At 41.5% G+C, this 5,143-nt stretch overlaps 1 pseudogene; it reads left to right on the top strand.

Annotated features, from left to right (window-relative positions):
- Window positions 1-2,410: 2,410 nt before the first annotated feature.
- On the top strand, window positions 2,411-4,702 carry LOC101575433 (annotated as a pseudogene).
- The last annotated feature ends 441 nt before the right edge of the window (window positions 4,703-5,143 follow it).

Here is a 5,143-nt window from a genome sequence, read left to right as displayed (position 1 = left end):
ATAACTACCTATTAAAACAACATACATAACACTTTAATATTGTAAATGCATTGTGTATTTCAAGTGGTTAAAGCTGGTTGGATGATTGGATGACCTAGACCCGAGGAACTACAGAATCATCCAGAAAAATTCCCCCTTGGTCCAGCTTGAGTAGCGTCTCTCAGCAGTACCCTCTCCAGGAGAGATAAAGATGAATTTCCCACTGGTAACCAGTAATCTGTGCCCTATTAGACCAGGATCATTCCTGGCATCAATTATTAACAGTCATCAAATGAAAACAAACAATTTAGGGGAGGCAAAAAGAAAAAACTCATTTCCATTGAGTGCTTGCTTCAGTGCACTCAGACTTGACGTTAACATCTTAATCGGTCTAGTGGAATTACTTAGGAGCCTGCTCCATGTAAATAGAGAAAATGTTAATGAGGAGAAAATGTGGGTGATTAATAAGTGTGATTGAAATGAAATGACCTTTACTTATTCACTGGGTAATTAAAGTAATCAACGGAGACCCAGCTGTGATGAGAAATGTCATTGAATAGAGCAAATGCAATTAGCTATCATCTTTGCGTGTGTGGGAAGAGCATTTGACATGTTTGGTGGAGAAAGGAGTACTTTAAAAAATGGCTTTTGGAGTACAATGTTTTCATGACTGTCTCTTTCGGACAGTGGTAGCCATATGAGTACACTCTTCTGGAAAAATGCAGTCCCTATGGAGTAATAAGGCAACATGCTAAGATTTAAGGTGTGTGCCCTTAGATAGCTTTTCCCTTGGTTTACAATATCAATCAAAAAGCAGTAGCTCAATGACACCAGATATTCCTCTTGGGGAAAAAGGGCCGAAAAATACATTGTCCCTAAAAATCCTTTGTCCTCTTTCTGTTGGCAGCAAAACAAGTAACTCTGTCCAAAAAGCAGGGGAAAAGAATCAATAGACATCTGAGGGTCAGCAGTAAAGTTGTTCTATTTGGATGGCCCAGGGACATTTGGACACTGATGCCTTCTTTCCATTGGATTAAGAAATGTAATGAAATCTATTGTATTACCAAACTTTTTTTCTGTACTCTGTTTGTCAAAAGGTACCAATTGTCCCAATTCCAAACACAGGCAAAGGAACTTCAATTATCTATTTGAGCCAGTGTCCAGAGGACAAATCCAAGCATCTCTCTCTCTCTCTCTCTCTCTCTCTCTCTCTCTCTCTCCCTCCCTCCCTCCCTCCCTCCCTCCTAACCTCCCTCTTAGTGAGCTTACTTAGTCCCCTATGCATCAGTTCACTAATTCTGTTGTTAATATGCCTGGGTAATATGCCCTATTTCCAGAAAGATTAAGGATGTTTGCTGCATAAAAATGCAAACATGTAAGATTGCTAAGACTGACAGAGAACTCATTATTTGGCAGGCCCTCAGTAGCTACAGAAAATGTTAGCTTTTCTGAATACTGTTGCTCAATCCATGTATTGGGCATAGTAACTGTACTTCCTAACTAAGTTGTTGTGGTTATTAAATGGTTTAATAATGCAAAATATTTAGTGACTACTTATAATGAACTCTATAAACATTTAGGTATTCTTCTGGTGCTTTTGCTCTATGGTTATCCCTGTCATAAAAAGTAGGCCAGGGGGCCTGCCCCTTAGCTCAGTTCTTTTTTTTTTTGGTGGAACTGGGGATTGAACTCAGGCCCTTATGCTTGCCAGGGAAGCACTTATTCCACTGAGCCATTTCCCCAACCCCTTAGCTCAGTTCTTTAAGTGGCTGCTTCAACAAAGCAGTCAGGCTCAGGTTGCTGTGGTTTGATCCCGCAACTCAAGCCAGTCAGTCATGCCCTGAAGGCATTTGGAGCAAAAAAAAAAGTAGGCCAAATCCCAAAATGTTCAAAATATAAAATAAAATCATACAAATGTTATATTTTTTATCTTTATATTATCATCCTGTACAGACGGCCCCTAACTAAGGGTGAGTCCATGTAGGAGTTTTCAACTTCTGTGATGATCAAAAAAGTCAAAACATACTCAGTGGAAATCATTCTTTGAACTTTCAGCCTTCCTGTTGTTGTGTTTTCTAGAGCCATGACAGAGTACTGAAGCTTTCCAAGAGTTCATATCAAAACAGAATGCAGGGGGCTGGGGAGATGGCTCAGTGGAATAAGTGCTTCCCTGGCAAGCGCAAGGACCTGAGTTCAATCCCCGGTTCTGCAAAACAAACAAACAAACAAAAAAACCACCAGAATGCAGGACGGGCAGGACAGGCAGGATGGGGGTGGGGCTGGGGGAGGAAGGCGGCCCTGGCTGGGAGAGGAGTAGGATGAGGATACTGCTATGGAGCTGGCGGGTGGCTCGTAGGTAGTTCTCGGTCAAGCAGTGTCGACAGGAAGTGTTTCATCCCGAGTCATTGTACATGCTGATCTACATTGCTTCTATGCACAAGTAGAAATGATCTCAAATCCAGAATTAAAGAACAAACCTGGGGCTGGTGAGATGGCTCAGTGATCTAAAGCACCTACTTAGAACAAGTTTAGCAAAGCACAGGGACTGCGGTTCAATCCCCCAGCACCACATGCCAGCCAGCCCTGCCCCCTGTTGTGCTGAGCTGGCCACACACACATAAATAAATAAAATTAAAAAAAAAAAAAAAGAACAAACCCTTAGGTATTCAACAGAAATCTCTCATGATTACTTGCAATGATGAAGCCAGAAAACTTGGCGTTAAGAAATGTATGCAAGGGCTGGTGAGATGGCTCAGTGGTCTAAAGCACCTACTTAGAACAAGCTAAGCTAAGCAAAGCACAGGGACCGCGGTTCAATCCCCCAGCACCACATGCCAGCCAGCCCCGCCCCCTGGTGGGCTGAGCTGGCCACACACACACACACACACACACACACACATAAATAAAATTTAAAAAAAAAAAAGAAAGAAATGTATGAAAAATTGTTGGGAGAGTTTACTCCACTTGAGAGACTCAGATTTGATGAAAATTTTGTGGATCTAACAGAAATGGTTGAGAAGCGACTCCAACAGCTGCAAAGTGATGAACTTGCTGCTGTGACTGTGTCAGGCCATGTATATAGCAAGGAGCCTGTCAGCCTGAATGATACCTCACACGTCAGACTACTTACTGGATCCCAGGTTGCGGCAGAGATGCAGGAAGCCATGTATAATCAGTTGGGACTCACTGGCTGTGCTGGGATCGCTCCTAATAAGCTATTGGTGAAATTAGTTTCTGGTGCCTTTAAACCAAATCAGCAAACAGTCCTACTACCTGAAAGTTGTCAAGACCTCATTCTTGGTTTGAACCATGTAAAGGAAATACCTGGTATTGGCTATAAAACAGCCAGATGTCTTGAAGCACTGGGAATCCATAGTATGCCCGATCTCCACACTTTTTCATCCAAAATATTAGAAAACAAATTAGGAATTTCAGTTGCTCAGCATATACAGAAGCTCAATTTTGGAGAGGATAATTCTGCGGTGATACCCTCAGGACCACCTCAGTCTTTTAGTGAAGAAGACTCATGAAAAAACTGCTCATCATAAGTCGAAGCTAAAAAGAAGATTGAAGAACTACTTGCTATCCTTTTGAATAGGGTATGCCAAGATGGAAGGAAGCCCCACACGGTAAGGTTAGGAATCCATCGGTCTTCATCCAAGTACTACGGCCGAGAAAGTCAGCAGTGCCCTATCCCAGCCCATGTAATTCAGAAGTTGGGGACAGGAAATTGTGATGTGATGACCCCACTGGTTAGTATACTAGTGCAACTTTTTCGAAATATGGTGAATGTGAAGATGCCATTTCACCTTACCCTTCTAAGTGTGTGTTTCTGCAACCTCAAAGCACTACATATTGTTAAAAAAGGACCTCTGGATTGTTACTTAACACCGTCATTATCAACAACGTTACACTCTGGCAAGCACAATTTTGAAATGAAAGATATGGAAGACTTTTTCAAAGTCAAAGACGCACACTGTGATGTGCTAACAGTTGGAAGAACTGAAAGTATAAGAACAGAGGTATCTTCACGAGACAGTCTGAAGCTTTCAAGAGAAGAAAATATTAACAAATTCCCACACTACTCACTTCCAGAGGATGTGGACGAAGACGTCTTTAAGCAGCTTCCAGCAGATATTCAAGAAGAAATCCTTTCTGAACAATCTAAAGAAAAATGTCAAGTGAATAAAGAGTAGAGTGGTCCACTATGTGCTTCTCGAGGAATATTACCTTTCTTTACAAACCAAAGTCAGGGTAATCCCTTAAATCCTAGAGATAATTCATCCAATTGTAAACAGGTGTCCTCTGTGTCACCCTGTGTAGCAGGAACATCAGGGTCAAACAGCAGTAGTTCTTACCTGGCTAGCCCAACAGGTTACTCACATTATATAGATAATGGATTAAGAAAGAGTCAGGGACCTACAGAGTCTCAAGGGCTCTACTTTTCCAGGGTAAACTCTGCTTTTCATTCATTTCCTCATTTTCAGAGTGAGCAACTTTCCTCCAAAAACCATCCTACAGATAGCCATAAAGATATACCAACAGTCTCTCATCAAGGACTCACAGAAATAGAGAGCAGGATTCTGCTGAGGAGAAAACTAGTTTCCCTCCTGACATTGATCCTCAAGTTTTCTATGAACTACCAGAAGAGGTACAAAAAGAACTGCTGGCTGAGTGGAAGAGAACTGGCTGAGACTGCCACATTGTACATACATAAGCATGTTCAGAACAATGTCTAAAAGCCAGGAAAGTGTCACTGATCTCCGATTATCAGTTTCTTAAACTCTTCTGAATTAAACAGTAATATTCAATAATACAGAAATCCAATGTGACATGAAGCCAGATGGCTCCAAGAAGTAAATTCCAGAGCAAAGCATAAATAAGAAAGAGAAGCAGTAATGTAAAAGTATCATTTTTCTCTGTTTTTACAGGTCCCCCCCCCCCGAGACTGTCTCCCTATACCGTCCAGGCTGGCCTTGTACTCAAGATCTTCTTGTCTCAGCCTCCTGAAAGCTGGCTATTTTTATTGCTTTTCAATAAAAAAAAATATTTTTGTCAAAAAAACCCACAAAAAACAAAAAACAAAACAAAACAAAAAAACCCAGAATCCTGGCCAGGGAGACAGCTCAGTTGAATAAGCCACTTGAGTTCAATTCCTGGTACC

This window comes from Octodon degus, unplaced genomic scaffold (assembly GCF_000260255.1).
Source record: "Octodon degus isolate 3935 unplaced genomic scaffold, OctDeg1.0 scaffold00291, whole genome shotgun sequence".
Classification (NCBI taxonomy): domain Eukaryota; kingdom Metazoa; phylum Chordata; class Mammalia; order Rodentia; family Octodontidae; genus Octodon; species Octodon degus.
The sequence above is the reverse complement of the archived record's forward strand: the minus strand, read 5'-3'. Positions and strand labels throughout refer to the sequence as shown.